Below are 9,624 nucleotides of genomic sequence, written 5' to 3' on the forward strand. Positions count from 1 at the left end.
ATAGCCTCGAGTTTCCTTATGAGACTGGCCACTTTATCATTTATATCGTCTTTCTCTTTCAATAAGTATATTCTATCATTCTCCTTTGATTGAGTAGGCTTAGAAGTGGTGCTAGGTCTTGGGGAGATGTCTCATGATTGTGCAGTTTTAGTGAGTTTGTTAAAGTAATCCCACACATCATCATCTTTGTTCATGAATTCTCCATTGCAGATCATCTTGACGAATTGGCACATGGAAGATGTCAATCCTTCATGGAAGAAATTCATTGTGCGCCATATTTCAAAACCATGTTGTGGGCATGAACTGACAAGATCTTTGAACCGCTCCTAACATTGGAAGAATGTTTCATCTTCCTTTTGGGTGAAGTTCATGATCGACTTTCTAATGGTATTCGTCTTATGATGTGGGAAGAATTTTCTTATGAACTCTCTTGTCATGTCATTCCATCTGCCAATAGATCGTGGACATAGTGAATGCAAGCAGGTCTTAGCTTTTTTCTTTTAAGGAGAAAGGAAAGAGTTTCAACCTGATCATCTCCTCAAACACATTGAGAAAATATAAAGTGACTATTATCTCGTCAAACTCTTTCAAGTGCAGATATGGACTTTCATATTCAAGTCCATGGAACTTTGAAAGGAATTGGATCACTCCTAGCTTGATATTTATATTTTCTGTATTTTCTAGAAAAATCATACAGGAAGGTGTGTTCACCCCCACCGCTTGTAAATAGTCTCGTAAAGTACGAGGCGGGGGTGAATGATGTACATCATTCTCATCCTGGGCCTCCTCAACTAGAGGTTGAGGTTGATTTGCAGTCATCACTTCTATTAACTCTGAGGATCTCAAGTGGTGTCTAATCCTATGATGGATATGCAACCCTTTGACTAATCCTCCTTCACTCAAGATACGTAGAGTGTTATCGGACCCACTTGGGCATGAAACACTCTTAACTTTCAAGTTCAGAATCTAACCTAAAATCTAAGAATTGAAAATTACAGCAAATAGGAAGTGAGAGAGAGAGAGAGAGAGAGAGAGAGAGAGAGTTAAGACAAAGTTACCAAATAGAAGATGCTATGTTAGGATCCTACAAAAAAGGGAACAAAGTTAGTTTTTAAAAATAAGTTCAGAAAAATTCATAACTTATAAACAAAACAGAAAGTTAATCCTAATCTTAACATAATTCTAAAACTAATTAAATTCGAAAAAACGCAACTGTCCCCAACAACGGCGCCAAAAACTTGTTCACAACCCCAAGTGTATGGTCGCGATGTAGTAATAATCTCAAAGAGACTGAGGTCGAATCCATAGGAACTACTCTCGTACATTTCTGAAAGTAATTAGAATTAAAACTAGAAGAAGATGTAAATCTAAATCTAAATAATTGGGAAGAGTAATTGTGAATGATGTAATTAAAACTTTTGAATTTAAAGGTAGGAACTAGAGTACAAAGGATCCACTTGTAGAAATTAAGATGTTACCTTACTTGATTCAAGTAACACAATTGGAATTGGAGTCCTACCCTATCCAATTGGAAAATATAGCGATTAAATCAAACCTGAACATTCACTGACCTAATTCTCAATGGACGAGGATTGTGAGGATTGAAAGGGATTCCATCACCCTACCATGCCTAAGAGACAATGGTGAACAATAGGATTTGCCAATCCCACAATCTCAAATAGGAAAAGATAATATTTAAAGCTATCGCAGTGTCTATTATAATTTACGTCACAACAAACCATAAAAAACTGAAAATATTTCTTAAAATCAAACTAGAAATCAATGAAGTCAACATAAATAAGAATTAAAGTAAAGTAAAAATCTCAATCATGCTACAAGCTTCACATCTTAGCCTTATCTAAGAGGTTTAGTTAACCATAGATATGATTGAACTAAGAACTCTTAAAGAAAGTATAAAAACAACTACGGAAGAAGAATAAAAACTCTTGGTAGCATCTCTCCGCCCTTTTACTCAACTCCTTAAACCTTAGAAGATGATTTGAAGCATCCTAGGAACTTATATTTATAGTTGGGGAACTCCAACATTTGCACCGAGTTGAAAAAGTCTGCAAACCGCCTTAAATTTATGCAGTCTACGCAAAATCTGTGTGACCTTCGACTAGTCGAGAGAAATCTTCGATTGGTCGAGAGTCGTGAGAATTTAAAAGATAATGTCGCTGGAGTTCGAGCTGAAGTTTCTTGGGCTAGTCGAACCATAACTTAGGCTATTTGAATCAAAACTTGGGCTAGTCAAATTTTACGCATATTCATTTTCTTCACTTCAAATCTTCGATTCTCTTCATTCCTCACTTGGTTTTCTCAGATCTTTGGAATGTCTTCAATCTTGGTCTTGTTAGATTCATCCATTGCCTTGGTGATTTTTTTGCATCAAATTTATGCCTTTAACATTCTTTTTAATCCAGGCTCTCAGATTCACCTTGCAACACAAATATGTATAAAATATACCTATTAAGTATTATCATGTTCATAAAACCTATATATAAATAGGGGGAAATATGCAATATTTGACACTTCACGGTATGCTCAGGGCCGCTTTGGTTTTCCAATTACCGCTGCGAATGGCTGGAAATAAGTAATAATTACTTATGTAATTTTGTAGTGATATCACTTATATTTGACTACACTGATAAATTTGCTACCATTGTTCTTTTATGTAGACAATAATAATTTTATATTGTAAAAACATAATAATTACAATTTCTTTCACTAATTTTCATTATCTGTGTATTTGAAACTGGATTTATAAGCTGTAACTCTTATTTAAATGGACACCTAGATTTGATAATGATGGATAATTTACTTTACAATACATAAGAAAATGGAGAACCAAACATGCCTTTAAAAGTGCTCATGTGCCTCGCAAGATGAATGACCCAAACCTCTTTCACTTATTTAATAGCCACAAGCCTTAACATGTATCCCACCCATTCTAGTAAGGAGAGGTGAGATGCCTCCTGTAAAGTATTGGGCGCATCCTATCTAATACCAATGAAAAGGTACCATGTTTGCATGTTAGGCATGCATGACACCCATTATTAAATAAAAACAAGGTAAAATCATCATTTCAGTGGAGGAAATATTTACATTTTATGTTGTGTTTCATGCTTATCATGGGCACATGAAGCTTTTCATTATCACCCGAAAATGATCCCCAACGTCGTGTCTCATGCTTAACATGGGCACAGAAAGCTTTTCATTATCACCGGAAAAGGATCCCTCCGAGGGGTCGTTCACAAGATTAGTACCCAAACCAATTTCATTAGCTTTTTGATATTTTCCATTCGTCCTTGACCTTACTCATGCCGCTCCTCTCCTTTGAGCAGATGTTAACCACTTGAGAGTAGGCACGGCTCCAACATAATACCTTAGTAAATCAATCCAAACACGGCTTCCCTGCCACACCTCCCCTGAAAGTTTTTAAAAAAAAAAACAAAAAAAAAATAAAATGCACCTCAAATATTCATTATGCCATATCCTAGTCAGGACATCAACTCGAAAATGAGGCAGATTGAAAACACAAGCCAGCTGCACAACAGGAGAAAGTAACGGGGAAATGCTTATAGTTGAAACCTCTCTTAGAGTCCACTGTGATGTGTATATGCCATCCAAATAGTTCATAACATTATTCCAAATTGGATGAATGAAAATACAAAAATATTAGCATAATCTAAAACTTTGTAACCTCACAAATGTTTTAAAGGTAGACGTTCAATCTCACTATTTCTTCTTGTGCAACCCACTTGATTTTTGAATCTCCTTCATTTCTAGGTACGTCCTAACATGATCAGAATCGAGTGGATGAATAAAGTGTCTCACAAACATCATGGTGGGCCCCACCTAGTTTCTGATCGCAAGAACTTCCTGCAACAGGTTGCGCAGTCAATCCACATCCTATCAATGTCCAACATATGTCCATCTTTAACGGTTGAACGCATGTCTGGTCCCGGTGCTGGCTAGCGAGGAAGGTGTGCCGTGGGAAAATGTCTCATGTACTTTGAACCTGCCGCATCGATATCGAGTCTGTCTTAAAATCGGATTGTTTGAATAATGCCATTCTGATATTCGTGAACACATACAATTGAATACGTTTCATTTTAACTGCTTAATATAAATCCACTGGTCAGATAATCAAATAATTAGCTAACTGTTTCGTTGATAATGCATCTAAAGTGGGACCCATAATTCTGATAGTTTAATTTGAATTACCTATGCACCAAGAAGGCAATTTCTCAATAATTTTTACATGCCTGCGTATCATCCATCACACTCTCGCAGAGTATCAAAGCTTTTGCCTACCATCAAGTTCCACTTACTGCCAAAGTTCAAGTCCTGTCATTATTCGTGTGGACACTGACCTCGCATGCATGAACTCCAAGTGGGTGAGAAGGTCGTACACGAGTGGCAGAAGATTGAATAATGACCCAACAACACCGACTGACGAGACTTGTACGCATTCAATCCATCCCTTTTTCAGCTCAGTTGGGCATGTGCTTAAGTAGATGTATATCAACTTCAAGTAGACCATCACAGAAAGCAGAACGCCCATCATTGAAAATTTCTTGTTGGCCATAAAAATTTTAGAAGAAGCTGACATTTATAATTTCTCCTTCAAGCTTTGTGAACTTATAAACAAGTTAAATGGTAAATAAACGTTACAGTGGGCCTTTTAAGTTTTTAATGGTCCGCAAATTGATGGCCTGGATCCCACAGCTATGGTTCACACCCATACAAGCTGATAGTCCGATGATATGCTTGAGTTGGCATCATATTTCTTCTCTTACTCCACGATAATAATGAAAATAAATAAAAGGTTGAAAATCAGTCTAAATTTAAAATCTGAATCTGAAATCAAAAAAATTAATATTGAACCAAGAATAATTTATTTTTTAACTAATGTCTGGAATATTTGAAATATGTTAATCTGACACATTTGCCCATGTGAAACAGTCCTGATTGAATCCCTACCATTAAAAGCTTTATGGATTCAAATGGAATGTTTATTTGCCATTCAACCTGTTAATAAGGTTTTTTCTTTTTTATTTAAAAAAAAAAAAAAAAAAAAAAAAAAAAAAAAAAAAAAAACTAAATGTAGAGACCACACAAATATCATCTTAATCCAAAGTTTTTGTAGCCTAGAAGAAATTTTTAATGGTTATTTACCACTGTTTTTTGTACTATGCTTCGTATGAGATTTGGATCTACTCAAATTTTTTGGATCAGTAGAAAAAAGAGCTTTCAATACGGATGGACAGCATAGATGTAGTCACATGCATCACGGTGAGGTGGGCCCCATAGTCAGGGGTCGCACCCACCTTAATGAATCAGGATTGCATAGTGACGAGGTCAGTAGCCCCGGCCCTAGCTGTTAAATGGTTTTTGTGGGCCCCATCATAATGTAGGCGCTTTATCCACGCATCCATTTTCCAAATCATTGAGGATGACCCAAATCTCATGTAGCCCAGCGATTTCGTGGCCCATTAATGGTCAATCACCATTGCTTCCTATGGTATGGCCCTTAAATCCACTCTGTCCAACCATTTTGAAAGTTTATTTTAGGGCATTATCCAAAAATGGAAGCTGACACGAATTTTAGGCAAACCACACCTGAGGAAATGGTCATGATTTAATTATCATCACCATTAAAAACTTCATTGATTCCATCACAATGTTTATTTGCCATCCAACCTGTTGATAAGGTCACAAACACCTAGATAAATAGACCACACAGATATCATCCGGATCCAAAGCTTTTGTGGCCCATGAGAAGTTCTTAACGATAATCACCACCATTTCTTGCACCATGGTCAACTAAAAAATATGTTTGATAGAACAAATTTTGGCATTTGTAAATACCACTAAGCCAGCACGTCTGAAAAAATATGTTTGATAGAACAAATTTTGGCATTTGCAGATAACACTAAGCTAGCACGTCTAAAAAATATGTTTGATAGAACAAATTTTGGCATTTTCAAATGGGAAATTGACCATACTCGCCTCGAAGTTTGGGCAAATTACCTAGAACGCTACAACACTCCATATATTGCCATAAGGGCCTTTTGATAGCTTTTGGAGTTTATTTCGAACGAAAATGCCCCTGACCTTGGTTTAGTAGTTGCACGGTTTTCTAGGGACTAAGAAGTTACGTAGTATTTAATGCTAGTCAAGTGATGTGTATGGGAACCCTTTTTGCGCGTGAGCAAAGACTAAACTCATGAGACCCATATTGATGTATGTGTATAATCCATGCCATCCATCCTTTTTACCGTGTCATTTTAGGGCTATAGCCTAAATATCAGCCTGATCCAAAGCTCGTGTGGGTCACATAATAGAAAATAATTGTGACAGTGGAACCTGTTGTTGTAACTTTCCAAGCTCGCCATGATGTTTGTTAGAAGTGGACACTGCCCAAGTCAGGACTTTTTGGGCCCACGTCAAGCTGGCCGACAAGATGAATGGAACGGATCTCCCCATTATTGGCCTCAGGTTGTCGTACCAATGGCTATCCATTCATTTGGTAGTAAATGAAGTGAACATGTAACAACCGCAACCTAAGAAAACTACGACTCATGACAACCACGACCCATATAACATGAGAACTATGACCCTTACTACATTATAATCACGACCCTTACCACATTACAACCACGACCCAGGTATGGGTCATGGTTGCCATGTTATATGGGTCATGGTTTTCATGAGGAAAAGGCCGTAGTTATCATGAGGTAAGAGTGTGGTTGGCATGCTATGTGGGTCATGGTTTTCACGAAGTTCCTTTTTGTCGTGTCATTTTAGGGCTAGGGCCCAAATATCAGCCTAATCCGGTGCTTGTGTGGGCCACATAATAGAAAATAATGGTGACAGTGGCACCCACTCTTGAAACTTTCCAGGCTCACTGTGATGTTTGTTATAAGTGGACATTGTCCAAGTCAGTACTTTTTGGGCCCACGACGAGTTGGCCGACAAGGTGGACGGAACAGATCACCTCATTGTGGGCCTTAGGCTATTGTACCATTGGCGATCATTTCATTTGATAGTAAAGAAAGTAAACAAGTAACAACCGCAACCCATATCACAATAGAACCACGACCCATATAAAATGATAACTATGACCATGACAACCACGACACAATTAACATGACAATCACAACCCATGTAACATGACAACCACGACCCATAACAACTACGGCCCTTACCACATTGTACGGGTCTTAAAAAGTTTTCAAGAGTAGGCCCATATTGATGTATGTGTATAATCCATGCCATCCATCCTTTCATTGACGTATGTGTATAATCCAAACTCGCTACTCAACCTGTTAAAACTTTCTAGGCTCACTGTGATGACCGTTGAAACTTTCTTGGCTCACTGTGATGTTTGTTAGAAGTGTACACTGCCCATATCAGGACTTTTTAGGCCCACAGCGAGCTGGTAGACAAGGTGGATGGATCGGATCACCCCATTGTGGGCCTTAAGCTATGGTACAAATGGTTTGGTAGAAGAGGAAGTGAACACGTGGATACCACGATCCATACAACATGACAACCACGACCCATATAACATGACAACTACGACCCATGCAAACAACGACCCATATGGGCCCACATTGATGTATGTATATAATTTATGCCGCCCATTCTTTTTGTCATGTCATTTTAGGGGTAGGGCCCAAATATCAGCCTGATCCGGTGCTCATGTGGGCTACGAAATAGAAAATAATTGTGACTATAGAAACTTTCCTGGCTCACTATGATGCTTAAAAATGGATACTGCCCAAATCAGGATGTTTTAGGCCCATAGCGAGCTAATCGACAAGGTGGATGGATCGGATCACCCCATTGTGGGCCTTAAGCTATGGTATCAATGGTTTGGTAGAAAAGGAAGTGAACATGTTGCAAACCACGAACCATACAACATGACAACCACGACCCAAATAACATGGCAACTACAACTCATGCAAACCACGACCCAAATGGGCCCACATTGATGTATGTGAATAATCCATGTCGCCCATCCTTTTTGTTATGTCATTTTAGGGGTAGGTTCAAATATCAACCACGACCCTTTGTAGATGAAACCACGATCCATTATGCATGTGAACGATGACCCTTCAAATGGATCATTGTTGTCATGTAGCAAGGGTCGAGGTTGTCATATTATATGGGTCGTGGTTGTCATGGGTCGTAGTTGCCAAGTTGTATGGGTCGTGGTTGTCATGTTATATGGGTCGTGATTACCATGGGTCGTGGTTGTCATGTTATATGCGTCATAGTTGTCATGTTTTATGGGTCGTGATTGTCATCTAGGTCGTGGTTGTTATGGGTCATAGTTATCATGTTATATGGGTCGTGGTTGTCATTTTATATAGGTCGTGGTTAATATAGGTCGTGGTTGTCACATTATATGGGTTGTGGTTGTTATCCGGGTCGTGGTTGTCACGGGTCATAGTTATTATGTTATATGGGTCGTGGTTGTCATCTTATGTGGGTCATGGTTGATATAGGCACTACCTGAAAAATGGAAAAAAAGGACGAATTTAGAGACGGTTTTGGACCGTCTCTAAAAATGCTTGGTTTAAGGAAGCTTTAGAGATGGTCGTAAACCGTCTCTAAAATTTTAGACGGCCCCTAACCGTCTTTAATATTGTCTTAAAAATTTCAATGTCCATAAATCATTTAAGACGGTCGTTGACCGTCTTATATGGGTCATTTGAAACTGCCATTGACCGTCCGCGTTAGAGACGGTCCTTGACCGTCTTATATGCGGGCATTTGAGACGGTCATTGGCCGTCTACATTAGAGACGATCATTAGCCGTCTTTTACTTGCAATTTAAGATTGTCAAAGACCGTTTCTATTAGAGACGGTCCTTAGCCGTCTCACAACCCTGTCAAAAACCATCTCTATTAAGGACTGTCAAAGACCGTCTCTATTAGAGACGGCCCTAGACCGTCTGTATTAGAGACTGTCAAGGATCGTCTCTATTAGAGACTATCAAGGACCGTCTTTATTAGAGACGGTCCTAAACCGTCTTATAGCCCTATCAAAGACTGTCTCTAATGCTCAATTAAGCTATTCGAAAAAATTATGAATTTCGAAAAAAATAGTTAAGAAATGTAGAAAAATAATTAACAATGCTTGAGAAAAATTTGAATTTTGAAAAAAGAAAAAAACTACTGATAATTTTGAAAAAAAAAATGATTTCGATAAAAAATGATATTTTGAAAAAGAAAATTTTAAAAATTAAACAAAAATGTGAAAATTTTGACAAATTGAAAAAAAAAATATTTTTTAAAAAAGAAAACTAGATTTTGTATTTTGACAGGAAAAATTGAAAAGTTATATATAACAAAAGTGAGATTAAAAAAATGATATTTTAAAAAAGAAAATTTAAGAAATTAAATAAAATTGTGAAAAAATTGACAAATTGTAAAAAAAAATATATTTTTTAAAAAAGAAAACTAAATTTTGTATTTTGACAAGAAAAATTGAAAAGTTGGATAACAAAAGTGAGATTTCGATAAAAAAAATGATATTTTGAAAAATAAAATTTTAAAAAATAAACAAAATTGTGAAAAATTGTCAAATTGTAAAAAAATATATTTTTTAA

At 37.2% G+C, this 9,624-nt stretch overlaps 1 non-coding gene across 1 annotated transcript; it reads left to right on the plus strand.

Annotated features, from left to right (window-relative positions):
* The first annotated feature begins 282 nt into the window (after nucleotides 1–282).
* Nucleotides 283–389, plus strand: LOC131241811 (small nucleolar RNA R71). Its single transcript, XR_009169381.1, has one exon. It is a non-coding gene; the product is annotated as a small nucleolar RNA R71 (small nucleolar RNA).
* The last annotated feature ends 9,235 nt before the right edge of the window (nucleotides 390–9,624 follow it).

This window comes from Magnolia sinica, chromosome 3 (genome assembly GCF_029962835.1).
Source record: "Magnolia sinica isolate HGM2019 chromosome 3, MsV1, whole genome shotgun sequence".
NCBI lineage: Eukaryota > Viridiplantae > Streptophyta > Magnoliopsida > Magnoliales > Magnoliaceae > Magnolia > Magnolia sinica.